Source organism: Triturus cristatus, chromosome 10 (genome assembly GCF_964204655.1).
Source record: "Triturus cristatus chromosome 10, aTriCri1.1, whole genome shotgun sequence".
NCBI lineage: Eukaryota > Metazoa > Chordata > Amphibia > Caudata > Salamandridae > Triturus > Triturus cristatus.
This window is the reverse complement of record NC_140593.1, coordinates 1,116,922,858-1,116,939,253: the sequence shown is the minus strand read 5'-3', so window position 1 is coordinate 1,116,939,253 and position 16,396 is coordinate 1,116,922,858.

Here is a 16,396-nt window from a genome sequence, read left to right as displayed (position 1 = left end):
TTCAATACCAGCAGCAGACTTCCCTGGTGAGCAGTAGCTTTACTACAGTGATCTAATAAGCAACTAGAGTGCTAACATTCTGAATTTATGGCAAATTTGTGACACATCTGAATGCCTTCTTGATGGAATCAAAGTAAAAAACTGAAAGCATTTCCTACTGAGGAGACTGTAGTAAATGAGGAAATTAGGAAACATCATAACAAATAAGTCTCCCAAAATGGCCACCAGAGACAAAAGAGCCCAAATGTAGCCCAAATATCACCCAGATGTAGCCCAAGTATAACCCAATGACAGAATGTCCCAGAGTGTTCTAACGAACAACTAGAGCGCTAACAGTCTTACTTATGACAAAAGTATGGCACACCTGAAGCCATCTTGATTGGAATAAAGTGGTAACACTTAAAACATTTAATTTTCAAAGGAACAAAATGAGGGGGTTCATTTTGCCATAGAAATTATGATTAGTTCTGCAGAAAGAAAAATTAGGGCACATTTTGACTTCTCAAATCCTCTTCTATTTCATAAACAAATTCTGACATGCAGACTGAAACATGCACTTTGAATACCAGCAGCAGACTTCCCTGGTGAGCAGTAGTTGTACTACAGTGATCTAATGAGCAACTAGAGTGCTAACATTCAGAATTTATGGCAAATGTGTGACACATCTGAATGCCTTCTTGATGGAACCAAAATGAAAAACTGAAAGTATTCCCACTGAGGAGACTGCAGTAAATGAGGAAATTAGGAAACTTCATAACAAATAAATCTCCCAAGATGGCCACCAGAGACAAAAGAGCCCAAATGTAGCCCAAATATCACCCAGATGTATCCCAAGTATAGCCTAATGACAGAATGTCCCAGAGTGTTCTTAAGAACAACTAGAGCGCTTACTGTCTTACTTATGACAAAAGTATGGCACACCTGAAGCCATCTTGATTGGAATAAACTGGTAACACTTAAAACATTTAATTTAAAAAGGAACACAATGAGGGGGTTCATTTTGCCATAGAAATTATGATTAGTGCTGAAGAAAGAAAAATTAGGGCACATTTTGAGTGACTTCTCAAATCCTCTTCTATTTCATAAAAAAATTCTGATATGCAGACTGAAACATGCACTTTTAATACCAGCAGCAGACTTCCGTGGTGAGCAGTAGCTTTACTACAGTGATCTAATGAGCAACTAGAGTGCTAACATTCAGAATTTATGGCAAATGTGTGACATATCTGAATACCTTCTTGATGGAATCAAAGTAAAAAACTGAAAGCATTTCCTACTGAGGAGACTGCAGTAACTGAGGAAATGAGGAAACTTCATAACAAATAAATCTCCCAAGATGGCCACCAGACACAAAAGAGCCTAAATGCAGCACAAATATCACCCAGATGTAGCCCACATGTAGCCCAATGACAGAAGTGTGCAAAACACTTATTTTTTGTGTATTTTTCAGTTTTATATAGTGCAGACTTGTCAGGTATTGGAATGCTTTACATGAGCATTGGTTACATCACACAAGATCAAATTCATTTTGGTTGTAGACATGGGGAGATTAAGTGATTTGACCACAATCACAGAATGTTGAGCTGAAGCAGAAACTCCAACCTGGTTCCCCAGTTGCAAAGTCTGCAGCTCTGGAAGTAACATCACATCCTCTCGCCAAGGTGCAACATTTAATCAAGTGGTGAACTGGATAAAAAAACATAAAGATTACAAATAATTTAAAAGTTCTTTGTCGCTATTTGAAAACTCAGAAAATATGTCCTCATTTTAGTTTTTTAGAGCACTAACCATAATTTTGATGCAAATAAGACCCTCCTATATATGTAATTTCTAAAGGAAATACTCTAGGTATTACAGTTTTGATTACATCAAGATGACGTCAGGCGTTCCACACTTTTGTAATAAATATAGAATGTTAGCAATCTCGTTGTTCATTGGGATACTGTTGAGAGGCAGAGGCCAGGGACACGGACTCTTGAAGGCAGGTAGGAGAGTGCAGAGGCAACAATTTGACCACACTGGGCAGGCAGGAAGGGCAGTGGCAGCACAACAGACTATGGAGGGCAGTGGAAAGGGGGGCAGGGGAAACAAACCAACAATACAGGACTGGCAAGAGAGGCTGTGGCAATATAATAGACCATTGTGGGCAGAAGGAAGAGGCAGTGGTAGAACAACCATACATGCCAACAGACCTGTTTCAGACAGGAAACGTCCAATGTTTTTAAGCTCAAATGGGCTTTATTTGATCTGTCTCCTGTCTACAATCTCCTCCTTTTCAATGTAACTCAAAGGGGAAAATCAATACCCCAGTTTTTTTTCAAAATCTCCTTCTTACCAAGTTCAAAATGTTCGCAAATATGGTACATTGAATCATGGTAGGCAGGAGGAATTGGGGTAGGGACATGGACTTGGATAACAGAGGACAGGAGGGACATGGAGAGGTGCACCAAACTGACCCTACAGGGTAGGCATCAGGGTTTGCAGCAGCACAATACATCACACAGCGCAAGCGGGACGGGAGTGCAGCACAACAATCCATAGAAAGCAATAGGGAGGGGACAGGACCATGCACATGGACAACAGAGAACCGATGGGAAAGAGGCAATGGTAGCTAGCTGACCATAATGGACAGACAGGAGAGAAAGCTGCAGCATAACAGACCATAAAGGGCAGGAGGGATGGATCAGTGGCATTACAATGGAACAGACAAGCCAGGAGGGAGGGAATAGGGGGTCTGCACATGGAAACAGAGGGCTGGGGGCAAGGTGGCAGGAGCAGCAAGATGACCATGGAGGTCAGGCAGAATGGGCACTAGAAACAAGACACACCATGGAGAGCAACAATGTGACTATGGTGGCATACACACAGACCATGGAGGGAAGATGGGAGGAGGTCAGGGGCAGCTAGCTGACCACACAGGGAAGGTGGGAGGGGCCATGGCAGCACAGAAGACCATGCATGGCAAGCGGGAGGGTTAGTGGCAGCACAATGGCTATGATGGGCAAGAAGGAGGGTGCAGGGGCATGCACAATGGACCATGGAGGATAGAAGGGAGGGTCAGGACCAGGGCACAGACAGGAGAGTTCAGGGGAAGGGGCCTCACAACAGACCGCGCGGGGCAGGCAGGAGGAGCAGTTGCAGCACAACAGATCAGGGAGGGCAGAAGGGTGTGGCAGTAAAATGGACCATGGAGGACAGGAGGAAGGGGATAGGGGCATGGCATGTGGACAGGCAGGGTGGAGGTGGCAGGGACAGGTTACAGTCATCTGACAATGCTAGGCAGGTGGGAGGGGAGTGGCAGCTCAACAGAACACTCAGAGTAGATAGGAGTGGCAGGTCCATGGAACATAGTGGGCAAAAAGGATGGAGCAGGGGCATGCACAAAGACATCGGAGGGCAGGGGGAAGGAGAATAGGGGCAGCAAGCTAAGCACAGAGGCTAAGCAGGAGGTCAATGATGGGCCATAGAATTGGGCAATGGAGGGCAGGAGGAGTGGACTGGTACATCATGCTAAATGGAGGGCAGTGGCAGCACATCAGACCATGCATGGCAGGAGGGAGGAGACTAGTCCATGGATTCAGACAACAGAGGATAGGGAGGAGGTGGATGGGGCAGCAAGCTAACTGTCCAGAGAAGGTGGGTATTAGGAACTTTATTGTTTTTAAAATGTGTGTCTGTGCGAACTACTTAAAATATGAACAAGTATGCAGCATAATCTCACTTTTATTCAGGAAGAAGAGGACGTTTGTGACTGTGACTCCGGGCTCACTTGGCAGAAACACCCCCTGACCCTCCACCCCCATCGCAAAATGTAATGCCTGTGAAAAGGGTAGGTGGACGCAGTGTTATATAGAACATAGTCCTGAGAGCACGATTTTAATTAAAACTAGATGTAGTATATGGTATAAACTATGCACCAAAAAGTGTGATATAAGATGAACCGGGGCGTGAAATATAATATGCAATACATTGTGCGCAATGACAGATTCATTGGAGAGCGCGAGATAGCACAGGCACTAGCGCGTGCTATGCGATATGTGCCTTGGAGTCGAATATGCACAGGGCAGTGTTGTGTAACATAACTAGTCTCTAAAGTTGTAATATAAAATATGTGCTGGGGAGTGTAACGTTGCATATGCACTGTGACAAAGATATGGATCCCAGATTGTAATATGTATGGCATAGCGCTGTGCGTTATAACATACACATCGAGGAAGGCACGTTAGATGGGGCAATATAACCCGTGCGAAGGCAAGTGTGGCATGACATATTCACGGGGTGGTGTTACAGTGCACATGGGCTAGAGAGTGTCATGGCATACGCACTAGCTGGTGGAATACAACACAGAGGTGTGAGGCAATCGGCGGGCACTGGTGGGTGTAACACAGCATTGGGCTCAGCCAGGAGCACGCTGTGACTCTCAAGTGAGGTTCGTCTCCTTTCCAGAGAGTAAAATAAAAAGTATTACACATCCGGCGGTGGATGTGTTTTTTATTAACCGTGAGGGGGGTTTCTTGCATAGTTTGGTCGAATTTTTGTCGAATCCCCTTTGAATGGCTTGGTGTGCGTGTATATTAAATGTGCCCGTCAATAGCTACCCATGTTTGTATAAATAAACGACAAGGGTGTCTACTTGGAGAGTACCCACCGGCGGGGGCGCCGGGATTAGGCACGGTAGGGCGTCAGACACGTCAGAGCTTCACTAGCAGTGTAAATACATTCCATGTGGATTCATTCTATGCATAGTCGCCTTTTAATGAATATCACGCAAATCGTCATGGTGATAGGTACATACGGTTTGTCCAGCATGTCCTAGGTGTTTCTATAAATATATATATTTAAAATAATAAAAAACAAAGGCCGGCCCCGGGGAATGGGGTCCCCGGAGCCATAAGTGGCCTGAGGAGGGGGCACCGCAGCCCCCTCCTAAAGAATTTAAATTAAAAAAAGGCCATGACCCGGGTGTTGGGGTCCCCGGGGCCGATTAAGGCCTTGGGAGGGCCAAATTTATTTTTTTCAACAAAAAAAATTAGGGTGCAGGCCCTGGGGGATGGGGTCCCCAGGGCCAGTAAATTAGAAAAAGAAGGGGGGCCACACAGCCCTCCTTCTTAAAAAAATAAAATAAATAAAAGACCGGCATCGTGCTGGAGGCCATGCCCCCTCCTTGCAGCACTCTGCAAACGCGCCCCCTGGCCAGTTGTGATTTGGGGAATTAATTCCCCTTCAATACTGAGGGTCCCTGAGGGCCAACTAGCCCAACAGGTATCTCCAATGTGCGCCAGGGAGCTGCGTTGCAGACAGGTGTTCTGAGGCCACGCCCCTTTTTACACCTCTATGCAACGCAGCTCTGTGGCGCTTACTGAATGAATAAAATGAAATGAAATGAAAAGATAATTTATAAAGCGCGATGGCTACCCTGGGGCGTCCCAGCGCTGCAGAGGTTGGGCTGGGCGGAGTACGCTAGACTTAAACGAATTATTACAATAATTTATTAAAAAGAAGATTTATTAAGAAGATGATTTATTAAAAAGCCAGGTTTTAAGGAGCTTTCGGAAGGTAAGTAGTTTAGGTTCTGATCTGATTGAAAGGGGGAGAGTGTTCCAGATCTTGGCTAAGTTGTAGGAGAGCAACTGGACTCCACATCTGGCTCTCTTGATTCGGGGCACTGTGGTGAGATAAGATGTCCCGGATCTGAGGAGACGATTGGGATGATAGGCATTTACCAGGGGGCGATTGATATCAGGGCCTGTTCCCCAGTAGGAGCGATGTGCAATACACATGGCCTTGAATTCAATCCTCGATTTCACAGGAAGCCAGTGGAGATCTTTCAGTCGAGCTTTGACTGAGACTTGTCGTGGGATATCGAGGAGGGTCCTGGCGGCACAGTTTTGGACAGTTTGAAGTCTATTGAGCGTGGACTGTGGAGCCCCAAGGTATAGGGCATTTCCGCAGTCAAGGCGAGATAGAATCAGCCCTTGGATCATGATCCGTTTTGAGTGGAAAGGGAGAAGGGGGAGCATTTTGCGAAGTAGCCTCAGGAGCCCGAAGCATGTGGCAGCAAGCTTAGTTGCCTGGTAGTTAAAGTTGAGTGTTCTGTCCAGCCATATGCCGAGACTTTTGATTTGTTCTTTGGGTTTGGGGGGACAGCCTAGGCAAAGGGGCCAGATGGAGTCGATAGATTTGGTGATGGTATTTCCCAAGAGCATAATCTCTGTTTTCTCCCCGTTTAGTTTTAAGCAGGAGGCCGACATCCAGGCGGCGACTGCTTCCAGACATTTGTATAGGCTGTGGTGGGAATTGAGAGGGGGGTCCAATGCCACCACCAGCTGTGTGTCGTCCGCATAGGTGATAATTTTCACTCCAAAGGGGCGGACGACATCAGCCAAAGGACTAAGGTAAACATTAAAAAGGGTGGAGCTCAGGGAGGAGCCTTGGGGCACCCCACAGTTCAGGGGTCTGCTGGAGGAAGTGAAGTCTTTCTCAAATACGTGAAAAGATCGATCTGTGAGAAAAGATCTCAGCCAGGTGAGTGCCGCTCCCGAGATTCCTATCCTACTGAGACGGTGGAGAAGAATGTTGTGGTTTACAGTGTCGAAGGCGGCACTAAGGTCAAGCAGAACGATGGCCGAAGACCCACCGGTGTCTAAGATCCTTCTTGCCTCCTCCGTCACTGCGACCAAGGCTGTTTCGGTTCCGTGAAGGGGCCGAAAGCCCGTCTGTGAGGAATCAAGTATGTCGTTTGATTCCAAGAAGTGTGTCAGGACTGAGTTGACATATTTCTCTAGTAGTTTGCTGAGCCAGGGTAGCAGAGAAATAGGTCTATAGTTGGAGGGATTGTTTTGATCGAGGCTAGGTTTTTTTAATAAAGCCTTGACCATTGCTCTCTTCCATAAAGGCGGGACGATGCCAGCGTGGAGAGAGGAGTTGTGCAGGTCCCGAATGGTGGGTGAGATCTGACTGGTGATCGGGGTGAGAACTCGCGGAGGGGCCGGGTCAGAGGGTGATCCTGATTTGACCTGTTGCATAATACTTTCTACATGGCTAAGATCTAAGGGCGGGATATATGTGAGGGAGACGGGTAGTGCTGCCACAGAACCTGGGTCAACAGGGCAGCTGGGCAGAGGGATATTTTGTGAGAAAGAGGAATTAATGATTTCTATTTTTCTGTGAAAGAAGTCCGCTAGCTCGTCACAGTGGACCTGGGTGTTGCTGTGCTCCTTTGGTCTCTCGGGTAGTTGAAGGAGTGATTTTGCTATCCGATAGATCTCCTTGGGCTTAGAGGCTGCCTTGTCAATTTTTTCCTCAATGTATTTTGCCTGCGCTAATTTAATACTAGATTTGTAGCTTTTGATAGCTGCTTTGTAAGCTGTTTTGTCCGTAGGTAAGTAGTCGAGACGCCATTTTCTCTCAATTCTTTTACAGTTACGTTTGGCGTCTCGGAGGTCAGTAGTGTACAAAGGGGCGGTCGGGTTCCCCCGCTTGGGGTGGGTGCGTTTAAATGGAAGTACCAGATCTAGAGAATTGGTAATCCAGCTGTTGTAGTTCTCGTTGCCCTCTATGGGGTTGGAGGTTTTAGTGGGTACGGTTAGATCAAGGTTCTCCCGCCATTCCGGCTGGGGAAGTTTGGACCAATTACGTGACTTTTGGGCAGTCATGGGTTTAGGTAAGGGGTGGTTGAGGAGGGCTCATGTGAAAGGGATAAGGAAGTGATCAGTCCAGGGAAGGGGGGAAGGGTTTCCAACTTGTAGGTTCGGGCAGTTGCTGAATATGGGGTCCAAAAGATGGCCCTTTAGGTGGGTGGGCCCGAGGACTAGTTGCTGTAGTTGAGGGCACCTAGACTGGAGGATAGTTCTCTAGCGTTTGGGTCATTAGGGTCATCAAGGTGAGTATTAAGGTCACCCAGGAGCGTGAAGTTAGCAGAGCTAAGTGCGAGGTTTGCAGCCGTTGGTGCAAGGTTAGAAAGAAATTGTCCTTGCGTCCCGGGTGGGCGGTATATAAGCATACCTGAGAACGTATTGGTGGGGCTGATAGTGATTTCATAGCCTATCTTGTGAATCACTGCTAGTCCTCCACCGATTCCTGTTTTGCGGTCATGGCGGAGTATTTGGTATCCATGTGGAAGAGTTTGTACCAAATCAGGTTCCGAGTGTTCATGCAACCAAGTCTCTGTGAGGAAGAGGATGTCCGGGTTTGCATCCTCTATCAGTAGAGAGATTTCCGCGGTGTGCTTGGGGAGGGATCTGCAGTTGAGCAAGAGCATAGAGTATTGTGTGGGTTCCATTTGGAGGTACCTAGTGGGCTAGTTTGACCCTAGGGACCCTTAGGATTCAAGGGGACTTAATCTCTCAACTTAGAACAGCCACAGGGCGCGTTTACACAGTGGTGAAGGGAGGGGACGGGGCCTGAGGTGACGTGTGCAAACACGCCCTGTGGCGCGTTTTAAGTTGGGGAAATAATTCCCTTTCAATCCTGAGGGACCCTGGGGGCCAACTAGCCCACCAGGTGCTTCCAGTAAGTGCCACTGCTCTGCGTTGCAGAGAGGTGGTGCAGGCCGTGCCCCTTTTTACACCTCTCTGCAATGGCGCTTACAGGACGTACCTAGTGGGCTATTTTGCCCCTAGGGATCCTCAGGATTCAAGGGGACTTAATCTCCCAACTTAAAAAACGGCCACAGGGCATGTTTACACAGTGGGGAAGGAAGGGGGCGGGCCCTGAGGTGACGTGTGCAAACACGCCCTATGGCGCGTTTTAAGTTGGGGAAATAATTCCCCTTCAATCCTGAGGGCCCCTGGGGGCTAACTAGCCCACCAGGTGCTTCCAATAAGCGCCACTGAGCTGCGTTGCAGAGAGGTGGTCCAGGCCGTGCCACTTTTTACACCTCTCTGCAACGCAGCTCTGTGGCGCATACTGGAGGTACCTAGTGGGCTAGTTGGACCCTAGGGACCCTCAGGATTCAAATTAACTTAATCTCCCAACTAAAAACGGCCACAGGGCGTGTTTACACAGTGGGGAAGTGAGGGGACGGGGCCTGAGGTGATGTGGGCAAACAAGCCCTGTGGCGCATTTTAAGAGATAGTTTTAATCCCCTGCCCTATTATATACTAGGGGCTTACAGAGGAGGTCATGCTGATCACAGGGGGACACCAACGCATAGTGTTCCCTAGTGTATGTAGGTGTTTTCACTGTATTCTGAGTGTCTTTTAACATAGCACTGGCTCTAGGACTGGTTAATCAGACTCAGTTACCACCAGTATCCATCTGAAAAAGTTGAGGGTACAGGATGATTTTGCAACAAGGCTTCTTTCTGCTCTTCTGTTTGTTCTTTCTGCACGTTATCCTTCTTCCTGCACTTTTCTTCGTCTTTGAGGACTTCTGTTGCTTCTTTCTGCATTTCTTTTTTTTCTTTCTGTGTGTTTTTTCTTCTTTCTTCACATGTCCTATCTCTGTAGGCATAGTTAGAAATTAGCATTTAAAAAACCTTTGAAATTCACTGAAAAAACCATAGGTTTCAGGCACGTTATAGTTAGGAATTAGAATTTAAAAAACCTTAGAAATTCACTGAAAAAACCATAGGTTTCAGGGGCGTTATAGTTAGCGTTATAGTTAGCTGGACTTTTCACTCGTACAAAACCATTGAAATTTCCCCGTTATAGTTAGTTCAGCTAACTATAACTCGCACGCCCGCAATGCACTGCTGATGACGTCACATATTACATCACTCATGACATGGTCAGTGACATCAATCATGACATCACTGATGACAACTCAAATGACATCACTAATGACATCACTGATGACATCATCCTTGTGATAGAGTGGCAGACCTCCTCTTTCCCTAATATAACCTTTGATACACACATTAAAAAATAGAAACTACAATGTTCAAAACAATGGACATACCAATACCAGTTACAACAACCTATTCAGTAATTCTAAGATCCACATACACATCCACTCATTCACCAACAGTCCTATACAGTCACTCATACATGTACTCACTCATCATATGTACTCAGACACTCATACTAATACTCAAAAAACCAACTAATAACCTATATAGACACTCATGTAGCTACTCACCAACCCATGCAGCCACTTATACACAAAGTGAGAGACTGATACAGATATTTACACATTTAAACATTACTCACTAAGCCATGTATTCACTAAGATACACTTAATCAGTCAGTTATACAATCAATTTTTCAAAAACAAATCATCCATTTAGACAGTTATATACCCATTTATTCTTCCATCGACCTTGAGATATACATATATAAAACATACGTAATTTTCAGAAAAACACACATTCACTGGCTGATGTCATCAGTGATGTCATTTGAGATGTCATCAGTGATGTCATGAGTGATGTCACTGACCATGTCATGAGTGATGTAATATGTGACGTCATCAGCAGTGCACGCGAGTTATAGTTAGCTGAACTAACTATAACGGGGGAATTTAAATGGTTTTGTACGAGTGAAAAGTCCAGCTAACTATAACGCCCCTGAAACCTATGTTTTTTTCAGTGAATTTCTAAGGTTTTTTAAATGCTAATTACTAACTATAACGTGCCTGAAACCTATGGTTTTTTCAGTGAATATATATATATATATATATATATATATATATATTTATAGATAGATACGACCACCGGCAAGGTGCATTATGGGATTGGTAGTCCCGCTGGAATTGGAGCACACACTAAGAGGCTGACACTCAAGTCCAATAGTCACACTTTGTGTACAGTTGGCACCCAGGGATGCGGCTGCTATTTATCCTGTCCCCATGCCCCTTGTAGAATGAGTTTGGATTGGGGTTTTCGCAAATTTGGCAGGAGTGAACACTGCTCCCGTAGTAGAGGTCAGAGGTCAAATGGTGGCAGATCCATTACCAGCTTTGAATAACATGTTGGGTCAGAGGTTGCCGTGATTTGATAATTGAGGTAGATTAAGCATCATGGTTCTTTTAATGTATGCAACATATTTTGCTTTTTTAATATTCAGGCAATACATTATGGGAGTTTGGCTGCACAAAGTATATGTAAACAATTTTCCAACTAAGGTGGACGGCATGTATATTATATGTATGCAAATCTATACACGCATGTAACCAAGACAACGATAAATCAAGTTAGCTGACTACTTGCGCTATGCAATTTCAATATCACTAAACGCTTTACCTGTAACATCGTTGTTATTCATGCATAGAGAACTTGTATACTCTATATAGGGTTTACATTGTGGTTTTGTGCTTGATAGTATGCTCTTTATGTCTATCAATGCCTAAAGTCGGATGAGCTATATGTACTGTTGTTGCAATGGCACCAACCAGATTGATAAAGGCTTCTAGTGAGCTGAAACGCGTCTCTCTCATTTTTGGGGTCGATGGTGACCTGAGAAAATAAAATATGCCGTATCCTGACAGCCTTGAGTCTGTGCCTTCTTCTGTGGAAGTTTCTGTGGAAGCTGGATGGTGTGTCTCTCTCTCTCTCTCTCTCTCTCTCTCTCTCTCTCTCTCTCTCTCTATATATATATATATATATATATATATATATATATATATAGACACACACATAGACATATATATATATATATATATATGTTCCAAACAAGCGTTTTGGCTTACAACAAGCCTTGTTCACGATGGTCGTGAACAAGGCTTGTTGTAAGCTGAAACGTGTAGACGTGGTTGGTCTGCGATATGTGATATATGTCATTTGAAATAAATTTGCTGCACTACGTGGTGTGCCATCTCTGAAGTATCTTTTTGGAGCAGTTTTGGAATATTCAGCCAATGCCAATGTGCATCCGATGCGCTTTGGATGCACACCGGATACGCCATTTGGATGCTATATATATATATATATATATATATATGTGACCAAGACCACGGACGTGGTCGAAACGCGTTGTCCTTGTCTGTCTTAAGAAAATAAACTGCCTTGACCGACCAAGTGGGCTCGCCTGGATTCTTGCTCACGAAGATCCTTTTCTGTGTGATATATATATATATATATATATATATATATATATATATATATATATATCCACTCGAAATCAGCTCCGTTTGTATGGACCCCTGGCGCCTCTTCTTTCGGTGCAGTTCCACAGCAGAGCCAAAGCCGTCAATAATTCATCAACTAAATTCCTTTGCAGGAGAGTCGGAACGCACTCACAGATCCTGTATTTGTATTCCAAAATTTCTTTTATTTAAGCCATAAAACCCAAAGTAAATCGGAAAGAACCAACGCGTTTCGCTATCAACCGATAGCTTGTTCACGGTCAGTTTTCTCTTTCAAAAAACAACCAATAAAAACACAATGATGCCAAAACATGTGACCTCTGATGTCACTAGATTATTGCCCCTCGGGCTTCTGGTTATTGTAGTCTACAATATTAGTACAACCATTCAAATTGAAACAATAACAGTGATTTTGGGTAATTACAGTTTCAGTGGTTGAAAAAACACGAAAGGGGTATATAAAGACACTTCGCTCTTTAAACAAAAATTGCCCATCTGTGTAAAAGGATTTTTTTCTCTTTTCACTTGTGCTTGTTGGTACCATCCATTACTAGATTGTATTCAGACAGGCCTGTAGTTTCGGTTTAAACGGCACGATGTCACATACAATGTATGTATGGCAATAAATTGGGATTTAATGTTTATGAATTGATGCCCCCCGGTGGGCTTATGTGTGTCGAGTGTACATAAATGATGTTGTTTCCCCAAAAAGTAACTGTAATGTTTTTCTAGTATCCCCATTTATCCTCACATCAGGTGTCCTCATTGTGGGGTGTTACTGCATTAGTTGTCTGGACTTGAATGGTTGACTAGTGGAAAATTATGCATATGTGGTGACAAGGGCCTAAAACCACCTCAAACTCCCTCTCAAGGTATCAAACACAGTATAGTTGCTATGGCACAAAAACTAGGTTCTACAGATGTATATGCAATTCTTCGCTCTGGTTAAGACCCCATGGTGTATAGGTTCGAAAGTTCAGAATTTGTCGCGATTCTCTGCGTCTCAGATTCTTTTCCCGGTCTCCTCCTCTTTCATGTGTTGGAATTGTCTCTAAAGCATAGAAACATAGAGTTTTCCAGTCCCCATCATGGTTACTGTCAGGGAAGCAAAAACCGTCGCTACCCTCAATTTGCATCAGAAAAGATCTCGAGTGACGGTTAAACCCTCCTGCTGTAACGTTTGGACAAATGCCTATTAGAGATTAAGCGCACCATTTCAAGATGGCCGCTTGACTCATCAGAACTATCTAAGTACTGTTTGACGCATGGGATCTCGCGAGATACGAGGTTTCGTGCGTCAGCGAAGAGCGTTCTCATGCGCACTTCAATTTAGTCCTTTGTGAGAGAAGTTGTGTTTTGGGTGCACTCCGTAGAACTTGAGTAAATTCAAGTGTGCGTCACATGCGGTCGCGAATTCTTCCGTAAGCTGCGGAAGAGGGATTGAAGAGTGAAATTCCGAGTTCCAGTATTATGGGAATATTCCCTCACAGTCCACCTGAGAGCCTTCAGTGAGAGAAGTGATAAATAATTTCCAGGAGTGATAGGAGCAGTAATATTCCAAGAAGAACTTAGTAGACTTCCAGCTCCGGTGAGAATTCGTCGAGTTTTAGGGAGCTAAAGAATTTGTGTCCAGACTTCCAAAAACAAGTAAGATCAACTGTTAAAGACTAGAACTTCTTGTACTCATTTGCTGAATGTGAAGAGACCACGCTGCCTGGCGTATTCCCCTCCCCTTCGAATCTCCCCGCTTGCGTTCTTCCCTATTCTCTCCTTCCTAACTTTCCTTTACTTACCTTTTTGCGCGCTTCCCGTTGAAAGCCAATAATTGCCTGTGGATTACATCACCAGTAGCAGAACTATAGCCCATAAGACTCTGTGGTCATCCCACCATTCACCAAGAGCAGTGCAGTCCTCGCTAGCAGTAGAACCCCCTTGAAAATCATTCAGTCAGACTACACAAGGTAAGAGAAAAGAAGGGGAGGCGAAGGAGTTAAGAGACCTGAGGAGAGAATAGGAAAACACCTGACTGAATATTATCTCTTGTGCATTAGGTTGATAGAAACACATGCCAGAAGTAGTCAGCTGAATCCGAAGAGGAGCTCAAACTCCAGCAAACCTGGGTAGGGAAGGTAACAACAAGGGAGAACCGAAGCAGTCAGGTATTTAGAGTAAATAAGAGTTAAGTGATTTCTCCCTCTGTGCATTAGGTACTCCAGACAACAATATCAAGAATAGAAAAAGGAGTCCAGAAAAGCTCGAGTGTCTCTTCTTGTCCCATTCCCCTTTCCCCCTGCCTGGAGCCATTGTATTCTACGGTGCGTTCCGGGAGGTGGGCATTGGGAGCTAGCAACGTTCTGCCTCCGTGGGAATTCCGACACAGCTTCTGACAGATTGAAGTGCCGTTAATTTCCCCACTTGGGCAGAATGGCTGAAGGTTTTAGTTTGAAGGCATTAGGGGAAATGTTAGAGGGGATTCAGCGGGAATTAGGAGCCCTAAATGAAGAAAATAAGAATTTAAGACAGGAACTGATAATTTCCCGACAGGAAACCACACAATTGTCCCAGAGAGTTAGGGAGATCTCCACTGGAACACTTCTAGCCTCGACCTTTTCTGGTAGTGCCCAACCAGCTCAAGACCCACACACTGTAGCTCAAGTAATTCATTCGGTTTCCCCTTTGATTCCATTGGCCCCTCCCGAAAGATTTCATGGAGACCCTCAAAAGGCTCAACTTTTTCTAACCCAATGTTCTTTACACTTCATGTGTCGCTCCACCCTTTTCCCTGATGCTCAGTCACGGGTAGCCTTCATTTTATCCTATTTGGGGGGTGATGCAGCGAATTGGGCCATGCCTTTAGTTTCCAGGGATGACCCCTTCCTATATGATTTTGAACGTTTCAAGACCGAATTCCTTAGGATTTTTGATAGGCGCAGAATTTCACAGGCCACTGATAATGAGTTGTTAGAATTGCGCCAAGGGAACAGAGATCTTCTTACTTACCTAACTCAATTTAATAAATTATTGGTGGAAACCAATTGGCCCGAGGAGAAAAGATCAGCCCTATTCTATCGGGGTTTAAGAGATGAGATTAAGGATACTCTGGCACAGATTCCTAATAGACCCACAGAGTTCTCTGAGTTAGTAGATCTAGTTCTGGAAATTGACTTTCGAAGTTCAGAAAGACGAGGAGAAAGGAAAACAAGAGAGTTCCGCTGGAACCTTTCCCGGTTTGACAGAGCAAAGTCGGATACGAGTAAGGGTTCGGGAGGAGCTGCAGAAAGTGAACCCATGCAAATAGGATCTGTTCGCGGGCCTTTAAGCAAGGAAGAAAAGGAACTAAGAAGACAAAAGAAATTATGCATGTATTGCGGGAGTCCTGGACACTTTGTGAAAGAGTGTCCGAAAAGACCGAAGACAGTGAATCAGGGAAACTCTCAAAACCATCTGTAGGCGGAGTCGCTCAGGTGGCGCAAATGGAAGATCAGACTCCAGTAGTTCATCAAGTCATGAATACCCTTCAGACCCTGACGCCACATTTAATTCTGCAAATGACTTTGAAGTTTCGAGATCAAGAATTTGGTGGTGTGGCCATTATGATTGATTCAGGGGCTACCGGCAATTTTTGTGACATCAAATATGCGAAAAGGATGGGAATTTTGGCTGTGCGCAAGGGACAAAAGGAGTCAGTTCGTGCTGTAGACGGGACCGATCTATCTTCAGGCCCAATCACGCATCACACTGAGTTGGTGGAACTGATCCAGGTGAATGGTCATCATGAGATCCTTCAATTTAATTTGATTGACGCCCCTCAGTTCCAGATAATTTTGGGTCTTCCTTGGCTCACCTTACATAATCCAACGATAGATTGGGAAAATCGGACAGTCAATATGGATTCAATCTTCTGCTCTGAACATTGTTTCGACTCCCCATCCAAGATTCCAGAACCATCTTTGGCCACCTTGTTATCCTTTGGTGGAGAATCCATTGGGGTCATAGACACCTTAGACATTCCATCTGAATATGCAGAATTCCAAGAAGTTTTCAGTGAAAAGGAAGCGGAACGACTTCCGCCACATCGTTCTTACGACTGCACCATTGAGTTGGAACCTGGAGCTGCGCTGCCCTGCAGTCGAATCTATGCGTTGACAGAAGCAGAGAATGGCTATCTCAAGGAGTACCTAGATCGCTATTTAGCCAACGGATTCATTAGACCGTCACAGTCTCCAGTATCCTATCCGCTCTTTTTCATTCCGAAGAAGGAAGGCTCCTTGAGGACATGCATCGATTATCGTGCTATCAATCGGGTCACTGTCAAGAACCGTTACCCGCTGCCACTGATTTCCGTTCTCCTCGACCAGATTAAAGATGCTCA